Source organism: Vulpes lagopus, chromosome 2 (genome assembly GCF_018345385.1).
Source record: "Vulpes lagopus strain Blue_001 chromosome 2, ASM1834538v1, whole genome shotgun sequence".
NCBI lineage: Eukaryota > Metazoa > Chordata > Mammalia > Carnivora > Canidae > Vulpes > Vulpes lagopus.
Genome location: NC_054825.1, coordinates 37,566,332 through 37,585,837, shown reverse-complemented (window position 1 = coordinate 37,585,837; position 19,506 = coordinate 37,566,332). Strand labels below are relative to the sequence as shown.

General features: G+C 43.5%; 1 protein-coding gene and 1 pseudogene across 1 annotated transcript in view; both read left to right on the top strand.

The window, feature by feature from the left end:
- LOC121485121 overlaps window positions 1-8,021 on the top strand; it is a 39,769-nt pseudogene extending 31,748 nt beyond the window's left edge.
- The window catches only part of RASGEF1A (RasGEF domain family member 1A), a 155,109-nt gene that overhangs the window by 15,630 nt on the left and 119,973 nt on the right, over window positions 1-19,506 (top strand). The gene's annotated exons all lie outside the window — the stretch shown is intronic.

Here is a 19,506-nt window from a genome sequence, read left to right as displayed (position 1 = left end):
ATGCTGTTCTAACTTATTTGCACATGTTAATTCATTTAAGATTCATAACAAGCCAAAGTGGTGAGGCTTTCCTCATTATTCTATGGAAAGGGAGAACAGAAATGCAGACAGGCCATGGCTAGTTTGTAGCAGAACTGGGGCACAAATTCAGGAGTTGGTTTATTTAGGTTCCATACGCTTAGCCACTGTGGCTTAGATCCCAGCTGGTTGTCAGCCTGGCTCTCAAATACCTTCTCTGCCTCGCTGCCTTGCTCTGGGAAAAGGAACAGACTCGTGGATTGTCCTGGCTGGCCACATCAGGGACTGCTGCAAAATGTAAGATTACTTCTTAATACCAAGATTCCTTTGGGGGTAGAGCTGAAGCAGAAGATGATCATGGGAAAGTGTGAGCTTCAGATGTCTCCCTAGGCATGAGCCCAGTTATCTGTCATCTCATCCTGGGGGCTGGGGAGCAGGAGGCATGCTGGGCTGTCACCAAGTTTTCATTTTCTTCTCCATTAGAACCTAGGCCTGTCACTGTCTGTCTATTCATGGAATTTGTAAGTGAGCATGAAGGCCCATTGACTGAAGATGTGTGACTTTGTTCCCCTTGGACACTGAGGGCAATGCAGTACCAATGCACAATGCAATGACACACAAGTCTCCATGGATTCCTGAAACACAGGTCAGTGCCCCAGCCCCAGAGTCATGGTGATTTGCTTATTTCTTTTATAAACCAGGAGTTCTTACTCAGTTCCCTTGGATAGTCTTACAGGTAATGTTAGCTGATGCTAAGAATCCCGTACCCATGAGTCTTTTTTTTATAGTGTCCTTTGCTTAGTATCTAACCAGTCCCTTCCACTCTGGATTTCAGACAGTCCTTTGTTGGACATGCAATTTCTGGCTTTTAGCTTATAATGGATCTTCTGGCAAGCATGATAGGAAAGCAGAAACCATCTGCTGAAGATATGACTGAGTGGTTAAATTACAATAGTAACCAGCAATATCATAATTAAGAGAAGTAACCTTCTGTGGAGTTTGATACAGGACTATACTACAAGGATGTCCCCACATTCACATAGCCAGGCTTTTCAAGTCATCCTGTAAAGCATACAAACTCTAAAATGTTTTTATTAGTATATTTTATTAATGCTTTGTATATTTGCCTATACAAAATTAAACTCTGAATGATAGAACTTCACTTTTAGATTTTATAGCTTTTCCTACCCTGTAGGCTGGATAAGTAAGTCAGCAGGTCAACTCTTTAATGTTGCACTAATAAAAAAATGTGGAGCTAACTAAATGTAAGTGATAGTACCATGCCTGTTATTTCTAGAGTCTCTTGCACATGATTGCCATGTCAGGGTGATAAGGTAAGGGAACAATCCTTTGGGGCTGGTGGCTATCCAGGAAATACCAAAGTGGGGTTGAGTGTAAAACCATGCTGACAGTCTTGGTCTTTTTGAGTTTAGTGTCTGACTGTAAGAAAAACAACATCTGAAAGAGGCTTGTCTGAAGAGACTGGCCTCTTGTTTGGGGCTGAATCCTAAGTACTTGAGAAGAAGACCCAGGTACAAAGCCACAGATAGAGAATGTTCTAGAGCATATGAATCTAGTCCTTCCAGGATACATCATAAATGTTGTAAAACTACAAAGAAAATCGATCAAGGAAATCATTACAGCTGAAGATAATATGTGGACCCCCTTAGGGTCAGGGGTTATGTTTATATTCAAGGCCAGCTGTTTGTACCCTTGAGATGGAGATTCAGGCTCAGGCACACAGAGGATATCTGAGGTAATGGTGTGTTCCATTTCATAGGCTGAGTCTTTACTTATGAATCCACTGGTCCATATTTATCAGTGTTTTTTATATCTTACTTTTGTAACATCTCGTATAAAATATTTATTCTTTGAAGGTGAGAAACATGATTTTTAAAAAAGATTTTGTTTATTTATTCATGAGAGACAGAGAGAGAGAGAGGCAGAGACACAGGCAGAGGGAGAAGCAAGACTCCATGCAGGGAGCCTGATGTGGGACTCGATCCTGGGACTCTAGGATCACCCCTTAGCTGAAGGCAGACGCTCAAACGCTGAACCACCCAGATGTCCCGAGAAACATGATTACACACAAAAACTTGAATGCAACAAAATCTGTGAGAGCCTAGGGCACAACCCTTGAGTCTCCCTCGCATAAGTGTCCTATGCAAATATGGTTCAGGAAAAACTCACCTTCAGGATGAGTTAAGGAAAAAGAACCAGCAAAGGATCACTTTGAAGATACGCCTAAAAAGAGAAGTAAAGGAAACACAAATGGATAAGGAAGAAGACTGTTGCCTTGCCTTGAGTTGCATGGAAAGCTGACCAAACATCTTGTATCACATGGCACATAAAGGAGTCACATCTGCAAACAAGGGACACATGTTGTGATACGAGAGCTAAGGGGAGAGTGGCAGGACCTCAGAGGAAGTGAAAGCGACCTGGCAGAGCTCAGAGATGGAAAAGGCCAACTGGGAAATGATGTCTGGGAGCAGGCAGTGGGGAAAGGAGTCGCTGTTTTCCATGATACAGCCTTACAAAGGTATTTGGCTCTTCAAACTATGTGACATATAACTATGATTTGAAACATTTACAAAGAGCCTCTTTCTTCACTCCGCCCAATGTCTGAGCCCTCTGGACAGATTCCCTTGCAGGACTCCTTAGCAGTCTGGCTCATTGCATCTGGACATCTGAGCAATGAATAAAAGGTGAAGATATGGGACCTGGAAGTGATGCAGAGACAAGAGTTTAGGTTGTATACCATTACCACAGAAACATCCTGTCATGTGCTCTGGATGCAGCTTCTCAGGGTGGGACCAGAGGCAGACTAGGAGGAGTGTCAACCTCTACTCCACACAGTATTTCTGAGCAGCTGTTCTCCTGCTATGTCTCTTCTCTCCCCTAATCTTCCCAGACCATTGGGTCCTTGGGAAACATCAGTTTCCTGGGGCTCAGTGAGGAATGGGGAAGCTTCACTTCTAGCTTAGTGTGTGAGGGTGGCATAGCAAGTATCAGATGAGAAGCCTGTCACAGGACAGAGCAGAATAAACACCAGCTAAAGGAGATAATTAGTGGAGGACCCAGAGAATGAAAGACCAGAGTGAGTGAAGTGAGGAGGTTCATTATGCATCAAAGAAGACAAGAGAGTGGAAAAACAAGTCTTGGAATGAAAATGCATGAAGAGGGCTATATGTACCAGAAGACCCATGTGGCCCCAAGAACTCAACATCTCTGACTCTGGCTTAGAAGAAGCCCAAGCCTTCAGGCTGTGGCAAGGTCAGGGCTTTTAATGAAATAGCATCTGTTAAGGAGGACCGGGTGACCTAAGGGCTATACTGCCCAAGGATCCATGGCCTGGGCCAGTTTCTTGATGTGTTCTAGAAGCCAGTGCTTATTACCACTTTATTCTTGGAGACATTGAGTGAATCAACAATGAACTGAGCCAAAATTTAAAAATATCTGCACAGAAATGTAACAAGTGCTGAGAATATGGCCAGATTGTGATAGAAGGCCAACGCAACAGAACTACCTTTTGAAAAACCCACAAGGCTGAAATCCAAAAGTCAGCTCCCAGAAGATATATTCATAAAATTTTTTCCAGAAGAATCACATCTGAGTCAAGAGGGCTCTTTTGGCCCACCCCCTGGAATTTGGAAAGTCCTTCACAACCTATCAGTGATGTCCAAAACTGGTTCTCTCATTGCTGAATGTGCCTGAGAACTGGACTCTGCCTTGCCCAAGGAATCACCCAAGGACCTCAAAGAAGTCAAGCTGGGTACAGAAGGCACAAGGCCATTCATGCTGGTGCTCTAGAGGGGCACGCCAGCCTGCAGAGGTTCACAGGGTCAGAGTGAACAGCCGTGAAGGCCTTAGATATACAGAAAGGAAGAGAGAAAGGGAAGGTACGAGAAAGTGTAGAAATACAAAGCAACAAGCAAAACCCACCAAAGCAAGTAAAAACTTAACAAGGAGAGGAGTCAAGAACTGTAGGAAAAGTGACAAAACTGTGGGCCCATCTGGAACGTAGGCGAGTATCTTTGGTACCAGAGAGCCACTGCCCTCCTCACCTCTGCTAGTGGCTATAGGGCAAATTCTGGTCAAGAACAATACAGAAATGACTACTCTGAAAGTTGTCATTGTAGTGCATCTCAAACTGAAGTGTTTCAAAGACAAGGAATATAAAATCATCTCTAGGAAGACCTGGGGATGTGATCTCAAGGCAAAGTTCCTTTCTTTTTCACAGAGTAGAATTTGGGCTCAAAGTGAGGCCTCCCTTTGGCCTCAATTTCACTTAGGGATTGAGAAGTTTAATGTAAATGTAATTCTTTTCAAGAATGTTTCCCTCCTCCCCCAATTTCTAGAATTTATTGTTTTATGAAGTTTGAAGTTTTAAATTTTATGAATCTATGCCAAAAATATCTTTTTTTGGTATTTTTTTATTGGAGTTCGATTTGCCAACGTATAGTATAACACCCAGTGCTCATCTTGTCAAAAAATATCTTATGTTTAAGGATCTCCCTAGTTATGTATTTGTGACTTTATGTGAAAAAAAAATTTCAAAATTAAGAATAATTAAAAGAATGCTTTTGTTTTACATTATTTTAAAGAAGCTCACCCAGAGAGTCTGCTGTGCACTGCGGGATGGGCACCATCCATCCTGTCAAAAGGAACTAGGATATGAAGAATTCAGAGTTTATGACCATGTTCCTGCTGGACTCTTGAAAAAGCACTTTACTCGTCATCCCATTTGGCCCTCAGGACTGTGCTGTGAGGGAGATGGGGTCCCCAAGGGTCACTGAAGTTACCATACCTCCTCCTCCACAATAAGGACAGTGTCAGGAGAGCCACACTAAAGAGCTCCTGGTGCTTCACCTCAGTGAGAACCTACAACCACCAATTTCTGAAGTGAAAGAAGGCCTGACTCATGGGGTCACTTGTTCAAGATCACACAGTCTGTGGCTGAGAGGTCCTGTCTTCTGGATCCCAGGACATCTGACCCTGAGCTCACCCTTGGTGTACCTCCTCAGCCTCACTTTCATCTGTCTCAGTCTCCCCAGCATTGGGCAAAGGGGCTCCAGTGGAGTTACTTCTTCACAAGAATCACTTTTCTCCACCAAACGTTTGATCATGGAGGGGGCTGTGAGCTCAGGCGCTATTCTATGGGTGATGGAGTTTATCATCATCATTTGCCCATCAGCATTTGCTGTTACCCTTGATGCTGTGGCACCTGAAACTGTGCAGGTTCTTATTGTTTCCATGAATTATTTTTTCAGTTTGCTTAGGCTGTCTCTGCTTGCCCTGTGTTCTTGTCAGAGCGCTTGCGCTAAGGGCAGGGAGGTAGGGAGAGTGACCTCAGGGCCAGGGGGGCTGCAAGGGAAGCCCAAAATGTTGCATCTAGAAGCCACCCTGACTTGTGAGCCCAGAGCAACCTGCCTCTTTCCTAGTCCCTCTTTAGCTTGCTCCTGGAGTCAAGCACTCTCAATTTCATGTTGTCAAGATGCCCTTGGGACGCCCTGGTCAAGGCTGATTTTTCTGTCATCCTTCCAGGGCACTTTTATGTTGGCACAATGGTAAGACATCCCTGCTTCAGAACAAGCCTTCCTTTTGCACTGCTGGTCTAACCCCCAACTGACCACAAAGCTGCCTGGCATTCCTTTTGGATGCTGTCTAAAAGGACAGGCTCAGAATTTCTGAGATAACCCCTGGAAGGCCCCCTGGGTAAACAGTTGTCTTGGTTACCTTGGTTATCTGGCTGACTCTGGCAGTGAATTAATTCCTTCTGCAAGTTCTTGACTATCTCTCCAATGGACAACCTGGCCAGCAGCTCCCTGGTTAACTGAATAACTAATTTCTTCTTGCAAGCTGGTGTGCACATGTCCATTGTGTCTGAACTGGGAAGCCTGGAGAATGCTGCCTCTGTTGGGATCTCAGGGGGTCCCTATCAGTCCTTAGAAGCAGTCCTTAGAAGCAGGTCTATCTTGAGAAACAGTCTTAATTTGAGGCCCATGGAGCCCATGTGCCTGATATCACATTCAATGTTGTGTGTAGGGATGATGTATTCAGAATTGTGGATGACAATGTAAATTTTCTGAGGAGATGGCCAATAACATTTATTGAGTTCTCAAAGGGTCTAGGAGCCATGAGAAGTTATGAACCATTTCTCTAAGGAGACCCATCCATCTCAGAAAGGCCCAAGATTGACTCTCTGGATCCTTTTTCATTCCTGTTCCCAGACACCAAAAAGATAGGGAGGGGACTTGTAGGGAACCTTATGGTCTGGGATGAGAATGAGAATGTGGGAGGCAGATCAGGACCTTGTGGTCTTCTGTGTCCCATTTAGAGTTCTGCAAAAATGACTTAATGACCCCTCAGGGGTCATCAAGCTTCAAGGGTCCATGAAGTATACTGCTATGGGTGGGTGTGGGGTTCCCAGAGAGGGTCCATGTCTGCTTATACTGTGGGAATGGGATGACCTGAGTGACCTGAGGCTGACTTCTGGGTAATTTGCCCATGAAGTGACTAAAGCATATAGCCATGTTCCCTGTTAGGCTTATAGGTCCCAAGTTTACTTTGGGACCAGTTTTCCCTGGTTCTGATCTCTTGTAGTGTGTAAACTGGTTTCTTGGGCAACTAGACTTTACTATTAGGTGACTTTATAGACACAGAAACAGGCCAGGCAGCCCAAATCAGAAACTCCTTATTTTGTACTTTACAAATACTGGGGACTTCAGTGGGAGCTAAAATTTTTGTATGTGGCCTTTCACTGATCTGGAACCTTGACAGTGGAGGGCCAGGGAGCCTTGGGATACTTGGGATATCTACAAATAGGTGGTACCTATTTGGAGGCTGTCTCACTTTCACAAGTCCTAGAAGACATTTTTCTTTGTTCTAGATCTACCTAATGATTTGTATGTTACAAACATCCTCGGCTGACATGTAATTTTTCTTGGTAAGTGGCTCCAATATGTTACTACAATGCTATTTGGTTATCCCATAGGGGCATTTTGGTTAAAAGAGACCAATGAGTGGTTCCCAATGACTGGTAATTGGATTTGTGACACAAGACGCTACCTGTTCTTACCCACAGACCAGATGGAAACTTGTTGCTTTCTTTTTCTTTTTTAAAAAGATTTACTAGAGATAGAGACAGAGCAAGTGGAGAGAGAGAAAGGATAGATAGATAGATAGATAGATAGATAGATAGATAGATAGATAGATAGATATAGATAGATAGATAAAGAATCTCAAGCAGACTCCCCACTGAGCATGATGCCCAGTTTGGGGCTAGATCTCACAATCCTGAGATCATGACCTGAGCCATCCAGGAGCCCCAGAAACTGGTTGCTTTCTTTTCAGATTGCTTCTGATATTCCCCAGTGTCCATTCTGGCTCATCAGTTTCTCCTCTAGGGAAAAAGAGATTAGGTAACATAATTCAAGTAGGAAAAAAACTGGGCCTTGATTTAAACAGAAACTCTAACCACTCAAGGGAATTCTAGATTACTTTCTTCTTTCCTCATGCCTCTTCACTTCATGCTTTACAGGAGGCTCAGAAAATGGGAAATGTGCTACATGGACTAGCAGGTAAGTTAGATCAAGCCAATGAAGCTATAGACCTCCTTGATTAGGAGGTTTGTGAAAAAGGACTGGGAGTAGGGTGAAATAGGCATGGCACTCAGCTTGGGCACATTTAAGGGTCTGTCAGAAAACCATGTAATCAAGCCAATGTGTTATTCTGGTGGTGGAGCAGTGGATTAAACTGTGCCTGGCAAAATGGAGCTCGAGGCCATGAGCCCAGGGAACCCCACTCTGTCTTCCCCCATCTGACTGTGGTGCTGTTGGCCTCTGGCATGTTCTTTACCACATAGTTCTTCATTAATAAAGTTACCTCCACATTTATGAAGTACTTGGGATATCTACAAACAGCTCCTCATCTCCTTGGTGTCTTTCTTCTTCATGGGCTTCAGAGTCCTCTTCCTTCTGCTCTGGGTTGACATCTACATATGAACTCCCAAGGGTTCCAACCAGGCAGCTTCACTGAATCCCTGCTTTTGTAAATTTTTTTACTTTTTTTTTTTTTTTAAAGATTTTATTTATTCATGAGAGACATACACAGAGAGAGAGGCAGAGACACAGGCAGAGGGAGAGGCAGGCTCCATGCAAGGTGCCCGATGTGGGACTTGATCCTGGGACTCCAGGACCACGCCCTGGGCCGAAGGCAGGCACTAAACCGCTGAGCCATCCAGGGATCCCGCCCCCCCCCCTGCTTTTTTTTTTTTTTTTTTTACTATTGCTGGAAGTGTCCCACCTGCTCCCCACAATAAAGACAGATGTGTGACAGAAACAAACAACCCAACCCTGTAATCAAGAAAATATTTTAATGTAATCTTTTAAAAAGGATTTTATTTATTTGAGAGAGAGTGAGAGTGAGAACGAGAGAGATCACAAAGGGAGAGGGAAAAGCAGACTTACCACTGAGCAGAGAGCCTGATGTGGGACTCAATTCTAGGACCCCAAGATCATGACCTGAGCCAAAGGCAGACATTCAACTAACTGAGCCACCTAGGTACCCCTTAATGTAATCCTTTAAAAAAAATCAAGACTAATGCCAAAAAATCTATGATAAAATATAATTTTAGATAAAGAAGTAACAGTGCTGTGCTCAGCTGTACTGGAATTTGATGCTGAAGGAAAAATCAGTAATGCTGATCTTTTTTTTCTTTTTTAAGATTTTATTTATTTATTCATGAGAGACAGACAGAGAGAGAGAGAGGCAGGCTCCATGCAGGGAGCCCGATGTAGGACTCTAGGATCACTCCCTGAGCTGAAGGCAGATGCCCAACCACTAAGCTACCCAGGTGTCCCACTGATCTTCCTTTTGTTTAAAACTGTATAGACACTGAAAGGGCCACCCCCATGTTACACTCAAATCAGATGGAGATGTGCAGAGATGGTTTCAGATAGACTATCCAGGGGTACTGCAGCTCAGTGTCTACACTAATAAGACATCACTATTGGGCTGCCTTCTTCAGCTCAATCTCTCCTACGAGACTCTCATAAACAACCTTATTATTCATTCTAACATCATCTGGGAAGACCCATCAGCTCCTGATTAGGAGGCAGGAAACAACAATTTAGACATTAAAACTCTTTGAACCTTTGCTTTGCTGTGTCCACCAATCCTAAACTATTATATCATGACCCTTTTGCAGTTCTAAGCCTTCGAGTTGAAAGGCCCACACTCAACCAGACTTCAAAACATCTTGGCCTTGTTTTTTCCAACCAACAGGCCCCACAACACTCTGTTGCGGTTGTGTTCTCCCTTCTCAGTTTCATCTTATGGAAGGAAAAGGAGGGAAGGAAGGAGGTAAGGGAGGAGGAGGGAGGGAAGGGGAAAAAAGAGGAAGACAGGAAAGGAATGAAGAAAAAAGAAAACAATGGTATATCAGATGATTTTCTTTCTATTCTCAGTCTTCTATTTATTATGCAAACAGTAAAGAGAAGTCAAGAGAAAAATAATCACCTAAGATACAATCTTGTGGAGGAATTAAATTTGTTTTTTATCTTTTCCAGTATCTGTTAAAACCACTAATAATTTAAAATAATCCAAAGAGATCATAAGTGGATTTTTATATTCCCCATATTTTTAAGTAAAATAAAAATGGAAAAATCCTGAGGCCACACCCAGCATAAGCAGATGGTGTAGCTTTGTCTGCACTGGTTTGGGAGGGATCATATCAACCCTGAGCTAAACCTGAGAACAAAAGGTATCAGTGAGTCCCTCTATTCTGGATGTCTCCTCCTTAGTGTTACAGCATGGGGGTTTATTGAACGAATATTTCCTGACATTAACATCTGAAAGAATTTTGGTCACTCAATCTTAAGAATAACACAAGTAGAAATATCATAATAATTGAAGAAGCAGAAGTTGAGAGACAAAAATAGTAGTACCTGTTCCCATAAGATTAGTATATACCTCAATCTACAGCATCATTTACACTGCAGTGGACTTCTGGCAAGTGATATCCTTTCAGGGTTCATTTTTATCCTTTGAAGAACTGAGGTGAAATCTCTGCAGCATTTCTTCCTGAGTTAAAGCATGCTGTTTGGGAGTGGGGTAGCCACGCACCCATTCAAAAGGGTATCTTTTCCAGCCTCCCTAGCAGCTGGATTCCCTGTGTAATCCCTGTGACTGTATTTCAGGCAATATGTACAGAAAAGATTGTATGTGGTTTCTGAGCAGCGTTCTTCTTATTTCTTTTTTAAGATTTTATTTATTTATTAGACACACACACACACAGGCAGAGGGAGAAGCAGGCTTCATGCAGGGTGCTCGATGCGGGACTTGAACCCAGGTCTCCAGGATCACACCCTGGGCTGAAGGCAGTGTTAAACCGCTAAGCCACTGGGGCTGCCCGTGAGCAGTATTCTTAATAGCGAGGGTGTGCACCCTTCTCCTCTTCTTATCTTTGCCCAGAATGTGTGTGGGCACACACACGTGGCCAGAGCTCTAGCAGCAATTCTGGGCCATCCTGCTCTAGAATGGCAGTGCAGAGAACCATGAACCTTCATCCCTGTGGATAAACAGAGTGCTATCCATGTTTGTACTATAGCTCTTTGGGCTTTGTTTTGGAATAGAGTTAATCCTTCCTGATAAAGTCCCTCTCTCTTGGAGTTGCTATGTGGACATCCAGGGGAAATCTCTATGTTGGCCTCTGTGGTGTACATCTGAGAGAAAGCCTGAAAGGTCACAAAGTTGAATGTCTAACATCACTAAGCTCATCACAGGAGGACTTTAGATTGCCACTTTTTTTTCCTGCTGCTTTTTTGTTTTTATTAATTTTCTATAATCAACAAGTATCACATAATAAAAACGAAAACAGAATATAAAGAAAAGATTAAGGATATTGGCAGATAATTCACAGAACCAGAAGTATACTTTTGCTGCCATGAAAAAATGTTCAACTTCTTGAGTTATTACATGAAAACCCAATCCTGAGACTCTCTTTTGCAGTTCTCCTAAAAGCAGATTATTTTCACATAATAATACCCAGGATAATAGAAGACACTGTGAGCCAACTGTCACAAATATATAAAAAACCTCCCCAGTGAGGCATAGGACAGATGGGGGTGGGAGATGTGGTAGGGGCAAGAGAGTTTGCTAAAGTACTTCTTGTGGCAAGAAAGAAATAGATACTGTTAAGTTTAAGAAACAAATACAAATAAATATAAGTATGGGTCTTAAGAACAACCACCATAAAAAAGAGTGCATTGCTTTTTAAAATTAATTATTTTTGTGAGAGACTGCATGCCCATGGGGGTTTGGGAGTGGCAGAGGGCAAAGGAGAGAGAGAATCTCAAGCAGGCTCCTCACTCAGCACTGAGCCAGATGTGGGGCTTGATCTCATGACCCTGAGATCATGATCTGAGCTGAAATCAAGTCAGAGGCTTAACCAACTAAGCCACTCAGATACCCCCAGAGTACATTGCTTTTAAAGCACCGGTGAAATATTCCCCCCAATTTTTTTTAAAGATTTATTTATTTATTCATGATAGACATAGAGAGAGAGACAGAGAGACAGAGAGGCAGAGGGAGAAGCAGGTTCCATGCTGGGAGCCTGACGCGGGACTCAGTCCCGGGACCCCAGGATCGTGCCCTGGGCCAAAGGCAGGCGCCAAACCACTGAGCCACCCAGGGATCCCTCTATTCCCTAAAATTTGATCTGTACAATGGACATATGTAAGAAAAGTAGACAAAACCTCTTAGTAAACTAGATCTATAGGGGAATTTCCTTAATCTTGTTAAAGTTACAAACCCAATCTTATAATATCTACTTAATTTACAACTTTAGAAGCATTCTCTTTAAAACCAAGCACAAGATCTGATGACCACATTATAACTCAATAGTTAATGGTACCTGGGGGGCTCAGTTGGTTAAGGGTCTGCCTTCGGCTCAGGTCATGATCTCAGAGTCCCAGGATTGAGCCCCAAGTCAGGCTCCCTGCTCAGCTCTCACTTTGCTGCTCCCACTGCTTGTGCTCTCTGTCTCTCACTCTCTCTCTCTCAAATAAATAATCTTAAAAAAAAAAAAACCCTCCATAATTAAACGTAGTTACAGAGCCTGGCAAAACTCTAGAATAAGAAAGGATGGGGGCGGGGAGGATAGGTAGGTAGGTATGTAGATAGATAGATAGGAATAAATGAGAGGAAAGAATGTAAAGAGGGAATAACACTGACATAATCTGTAGGCAATGTGATCATCTACTGAGAACATCTACTACACAAACCACTATGTATTTTGCCCTAGAGCATCATGAAGCTTCTCCATGGTCTGGATGTCTTCTTCTAAAATGAGTGGGAAATATCAGAAAGGGAGACAGAACATGAGAGACTCCTAACTCTGGGAAACGAACTAGGGGTGGTAGAAAGGGAGGTCGGTGGGGGGTGGGGGTGATTGGGTGACGGGCACTTCGGGGGGCACTTGATGGGATGAGCACTGGGTGTTATTCTATATGTTGGCAAATTGAACACCAATAAAAACTAAATTTATAAAAAAAAGAAAAAAATGGATGTCTTCTCCTTATGCCCAGGTTGTCTTTAGGGAAGGAGGGAGGAAATATCCAGACAACGGTAATTCCAACAGTAGAAAAGTCCTTGTTTCCACCTCTAGCATCCCAAGGTTAGCATGAGAGACAGAAAGACTTGGGATTACCACAGCTTCTAAATATTTTTTAAAGATGTGTGCACATGCAGGGGAGAGAGGGACAAGAGAGGGGAGCAGGAGGAGCCTAACACAGGGCTCAATCTGTGGACCCTGCGATCATGACCTGAGCCAAAGGCAGATAGATGCACAACTTAATGAGCCATCCAGGTGCCCCCCAAAAGCTAGCTTTTCTGTTTTTTACTGTATTAATACCTTTTGTATCAGTACAAAAATATTATGTGTACTGATACATGTGTACACACACACCCTTATCTTGACCAAAGAAGTGCAAGTCAGAATCAGAAAAGTATTCACTGACATTTCATGTGGGCCATTAGCTTTTAGGTTTTACGTTAGAAAGGTTGGTAATTGTGTAATTGCATGCCCATCTAAGAGGAGGAAAAATCAAGTGTATGTACTTCACAAGAAATAAAGCCAAAAGCTAACAACAGCCAAAGGCAATTCTGATTTACCTTTTCTGGCATCAACTCCAGGATATGTTTTGATTGAAAATTCAAGGAGCAGTACAGGATCCCAGTGATTGTTTCCAGGAAGTGAGCCCAGAGAATGTGAAGGCATTTATAGTTAAACCCTGGTTAAATGTTTACATCTTTAGGAATATGTTTCCTTTGATGAGCATTTCTTGCTTTTCCAGGATGAATTAGAGATAAATTGATGGGACATGGCAAATCAAGCATTTAGCCCTGTGCCTGACAGGCTGAGGCTTCAATTCTGCAAACTCAGATGGTACAGATGGCCATGTGCTCACATGGCCAGCCCCTTCAGGACTCAAGGATGAAAAACTAGGGAGGTGTCATGACATGTCACATGGGCTGCATTGGTGGGAGTCGAGAGGACTTCAGTATTTCATTCCATCCACATGGTGAGCAAGTAGGACGTGTGGAAGACTCTCCATATGTTTTCAGGAAACATATGTAAGAAAAAAGCCAAGTCCTTATTAACAATCTAATTTATGGTATAAGCCTAGCCATTTGAGTAAATAAAAATAAAATGTTAATCTGTCAGGCCAAATGCAGATTGAGATGCACAGTTGCTAAAGAATTATTAAATAAGTGGCAAGCTTCATATGAAAAGGAAAAAATTTGGAATGTCAATATTTTCTAATTCATAAGAGATTAGTTCTCAATTGAAAAATAATAGAATAAGACTTAGGTGGAAAGTAGAGTTTCTGTGTCAAATCTGTCCAACATGGCTCTGTTCAAATCACCTGGAGGGATTTTCTTAAAGTTTCTTTTTTTTTTCTTTTTTTTAAGATTCATTTATTTTATTTGAGAGAGCAAGAGAGAGAGTGAGCATGCATGCACCACATGCACACACTGGGGAGAAGCAGAGGGAAAGGGAGAAAGAATCTCAAGATTCTTTGATGAATTCAGAGCCTGACTCAATCTCATGATGCTGAGATCATGACCTGAGCTGAAATCAAGAGTCAGACACTTAACCGACTGAGCCACCAGGTGCCCCTAAAGATTTTATTTTTAAGTAATATCTATACCCAACATGGGGCTTGATCCTACAACCCCAAAATCAAGAGTCCCATGCTCTGCTGACTGAGCCAGCCAGGCACCCCTAGAGGGATTTTAAATATATGGATGCCTGAGGTCTTACCTGGAATATCAGTACAGGGGGCCTGGGACTAAGCTGGGAAATGGACAGTTTTAAGAGTCTCCAGATTTTACATTTAATTGACAGTGATGCTAAGTCAGCATTTCATTTTCTCTCCAAAATCAGATTAGAAACAATTATGATCTTCAGATAAAATAGGTGAAGCTGAAATGCTGAACCACCAACTGGGAGAGGAGCCATGATAAACTGGTAGAGGAGGAAGGGCTCAGAATGGGCTGCAGGAGGGGTGCCTATCCTGAGCAGCAAAATGTAAGTACCTTTCTTGCAAGATCAGAATGGGGTACAGCAGCCTCCTCTGTATGGAGAAGGAGTGGGTACACACACATAAGGAATCTCACACCTAAGCCATATAGGCAGAAAAGAGTTTGATGGAGAAAAGGGGGGCTTTCCCCCAAGTCTACCAATGTTTGTTCACTGTTAGTGAGAATTGATAAACCCACGAAAAGGGCAGCCCTGGGTGGCTCAGCGGTTTAGCACTGCCATCAGCCCAGGGCCTGATCCTGGAGACCCTGGGATTGAGTCCCACATCAGGCTCTCTGCATGGAGCCTGCTTCTCCCTCTGCCTGTGTCTCTGCCTCTCTCTCTCTCTGTGTGTGTGTGTGTGTGTGTGTGTCATGAATAAATAAAATCTTAAAAAAAAAAACCATGAAAACATGTGAATGGCATGGAGCAGTTGGCCATCTCTGAGGGTTGGAATATCTACATGGTGGCCACTTGGGAGACTACTTGCTGCCATCTAGCAGGGCTGACTTGAGGCATCTCCTAAGTTCCAGCCATTCCTGTCCAAAGGAGTACACCCCAGCAGGACTCGGGTAGACGGCTTCCTTGTTCTAGATAGTCTGGATAGATAACAGCGGAGAGCCTGAGGATGACACAAAGGTCCTTCTACAAAAGAATGGAGACATTTTGTGGAATGCTGCCTGGCAGAGACAATGACCAACAAATGTCACCATTTCCTCCAACTTGGAGCATGCTCTCAAATAAAATGTTGATTATGAAAAGCAAATCACAAAGATATACAGCATAAAACCACTTCTTTGAAAGTCTAAGCATATGTAAAACAGGGTGTAGGGATAAAAAAAGACATTGAATATCTATGAAGAATAATAGGTGATTAGTAAGCACATTTAAGGCCATGCTGGCCTGCAGTGGGGGCAGTATAAGAACCCCAAAGATGGTGATAATACCCAATTCTGCAATCTAAGTGCCCAGGTACATTGGACTTTGTGTCATTTTCTTTTTTTTTCTTTAAAGATTTATTTTTAAAATTTATTTATTTATTCATGAGAGACAGAGAGAAGAGGCAGAGACACAGGAAGAGGGAGATGCAGGCTCCATGCAGGGAGCCTGACGCAGCACTTGATCCCAGGTCTCCAGGATCAGGCCCTGGGCTGCAGGCGGTGCTAAACTGCTGTGCCACCGGGGCTGCCTGCCATTTTCTTCTCTATCTTAGATATATATTTTATATTTCATATATTCTCTCATGTCTCAGATATTTCATTTTTTAAGATGGAAAAAGATAATCACATGAAAACCTTGACTAGTCCTGGGCCCTGTTTCATATGAAACTTCTGCAAAGAGCTGACTCAGAAAACACCTCAAAGGAGATGCATTATCAGAAAGGAATCAGAAAAGGATCCACACAAAGACATTATGAGGAAAAGGGAAGCAAGAGGAAAACAAGAATGCTCAGACTTACTATAAAGCCAACAAAAATGGAGACCATACAACAAAAATGTTGTACTGACAGAGACTGGTTGGGGGAGTGGTTTCAAATACTTTGACAAAATGAAATGTGGAACTGCAACTTGGCCCTGCACCCTTGCTACAGGTCAGGGAGGAACCAGAATGTTCCCTGACATGGGAGATATTCTTAGGGATTTCCCCAGTCTCTCATCTATCATTATAGTTCAGCCATTCAAGGCATTTCAAATGCTGTCTATTTTGAACTCACTCAGTTTGGAGGTCTTCCTGTGTGCCAGGTGCTGTGCCTTCTCTTTGGTGTCTGGAGGTAGAGGTGATGATCACATGGTGCCATGGGAGGGGGCATACAGGGTCCCTCCAGCAGAGGGTCTAACCAGTCCAGGGGTCTGAGAAGCTCACCAGAGGAAATAGCATTCCAGATGGAGCCCAAAGGATGAGTGAAGGATGAGCAAGAGTCAGTCATGGCAGATAAAGGCCACGTGGAGGGTGGGAAGAATGTTCCAGATAGAAACAAATATGCAAAGGCCTAAAGGAAGCAGAGGGTGTGGAATCCTAAAAGAGAGGCTTGAACTGCAGGCCAAGCCCAAACAGGGATGCCTTGCAGGCCAAGTTAGAGAATGTGATGCTATCTTACAGGAATTGTTCAATACTGGCTGTTTTAAGCAAGGGAAGTATATGATCAGACTGGTTTATTTTAATTTTTTATTTATTTATGATAGTCACAGAGAGAGAGAGAGAGGCAGAGACACAGGCGGAGGGAGAAGCAGGCTCCATGCACCGGGAGCCTGATGTGGGATTCGATCCCGGGTCTCCAGGATCGCGCCCTGGGCCAAAGGCAGGCGCCAAACCGCTGCGCCACCCAGGGATCCCCAGACTGGTTTATTTTAGACAATTCACTCTTCCATCACATCAATTTTTGCCTGATTAAGACCTTTAAACTATCTACTCTCCTACTTTTTTTTTTTTTTTTAAGATTTTATTTATCTGACAGAGCACAAGTGGGGGAGCAACAGGCAGAGGAGAGGGAGAAGCACTCTCCACTGAGCAAGTAGTCTGACATGGGGCTCGATCCCAGGAGCCTGGGATCATGACCTGAGCCAAAGGCAGATGCTCAACTGACTGAGCCACCCAGGCGCCCCTACTCTTCTACCCTTATCTATCACCTTCCTACATAGTTCCAATTCCAGGGATCATCATCATAAACACTCCCTCAGATCAACTTTCCCCTCTCTGGCTCTACTTTTATTGCTGGACTCACCTGGCTGTACCCCACAATGCAGCCTATAACACTCAGGTAAGAACAAGATGTTGGGGATCCCTGGGTGGCGCAGCGGTTTGGCACCTGCCTTTGGCCCAGGGCGCGATCCTGGAGACCCCGGATCGAATCCCACGTCAGGCTCCTGGTGCATGGAGCCTGCTTCTCCCTCTGCCTATGTCTCTGCCTCTCTCTCTCTCTCTCTGTGACTATCATAAATAAATAAAAAAAATTAAAAAAAAAAAAAAGAACAAGATGTTGGCTGGATTGTATTTTTTCTGGAGGCTCTAAGGAAGAATCTGTTTCCTTACCTTTTCCAACTTCTTGGATCTACCCATATTTCCTGACTTGTAGCCTTGCATCACTCCAGCCCCTGCTTCTGTCCTCAGATCTCCTCTGATTCTCCTGTCCTCCTTTTTCCCTTGTGATTACATGAAGGCCACCTAGATAATTCAGGATAATCTCCCCATCTTAAGATCTTTAATCACACCCATAAAGCCCCTTTTTCTATGTAAGGTCCCATTTCTAGTTTTCAGTGCTTAGGATATGGATGAACCATTATTCTGCCCACACACCATCTTGTAGGACAATATATCATACCCTCTTCACTCCCCTCACTTTCCCAGCTCTGTCTCTGCACCCTATCACGTTTCTTTGGAGAAATAGACTCCATTAGACCAGAATTTCCTTGTCATCCTGCCATTAAAATCACCTCCACCAGGCACCTGGATGGCTCAGTCTGTTAAGCATCTGCCTTTGGCTCAGGTCATGATCTTGGGGTCCTGGGATGGAGTCCTCCATTGGGCTCCGTGCTCAGCAGGGAGTCTGCATCTCCCTCTGATCCTCCCCCAACTTGTGCACACACTCTGTGTCTCAAAAATAAATAAATTAAAATCTTAAAAAAGTAATCACCCCCACCCTGCACCTTGGATTCACACCCAGCTGGGCCTCCTGTCATCCTAGATGTTGTGTCCCTGCTCCCATCTATAGTGAGGACTTTTACCCTTGCTCTGGCTCTTCTCAGCAGACAGTTCTCGGTGGTCTCTCGTGTTTCTGCACATTTAGCTAGGCACTGACCTTTGTTCCAGATAATCTTCACTTAGCAAACAGCCTTGGAAGATAGAGATGCTATCTAACCCTGGAGCAAAGGGCAGGCACGTGTCCTTTATCAGCATTGGTGAAACTTGGCAGCCTAACTTGTTAGCCTGCAAACGGGGTAAAATCTCTCTTTCAGTTCTCAGCAGAATCCATCTCCTCAAGCTTCTTCACACCTCACTTAAAAAAATTTTTTTTAAATTTATTTATTCATGAGAGACACACAGAGAGCCAGACAGAGACACAGGCAGAGGGAGAAGCAGGCTCCATGCAGGGAGCCGGATGTGGGACTCGATCTGGGGACTCCAGGATCATGCCCTGAGCCAAAGGTAGACGCTCAACCGCTGAGCTACCCACGCATCCCACACTTACTTTTCTCTATCATCCATTGATCCCTTTCTAATGGCTCTTTCTCATCAGCATATAGTCATGTTCTGGCATATCTCTTCTCAAAACCAAAAAGAAACCCAAAACCACTCCTGTTTGCTGCCTCCTTGCCTTCCTGCTACAAATCTACTTTGTTCTCTTTTCAGCAAAAAAATCATAAAACTATTGTCTATAGCGGTGCTGCCCAATAGAACTTCTTGGATAGTGGAAATGTTCTGTCTCTGCGTTAACTAATTTGGCAGCCACTAGCCTCATGTGGCTGTTGAACAATTGAATGTGGCTAGTATAACAGGAGTGAAATTTTAATTTAATTTCAATTAAATTTAAATAGCCACATGTAGTTAGTGGCCACGATACTGGAGAGACAGATCTATGGTGACTCATCATTTCACATGCTCTGTCCTTTTCCTATATGACTTCTCAGCTGTACTTGACCTAATTGACTGGTCCGTTATTCTGAGACATTTAGTCTCTGGCTTCCATGACTCAGCTCTTTTAATCCTACTGTATCACTCTCCAACTCAGTCTCCTTGATTGGCCTCCTCTGCTTGACCTATAAGTGTCTGAATACCATAAAGATCCATCCTATACCCTGCATTCCTCTCCAAGTGACCTCATCCAGTCACCTAGCATTAGATATTATCTACAGGCTGATGAGTCCCAAGTGTGTACCTCTAGCCCTGTACTCTTCCCTGGGCACTGA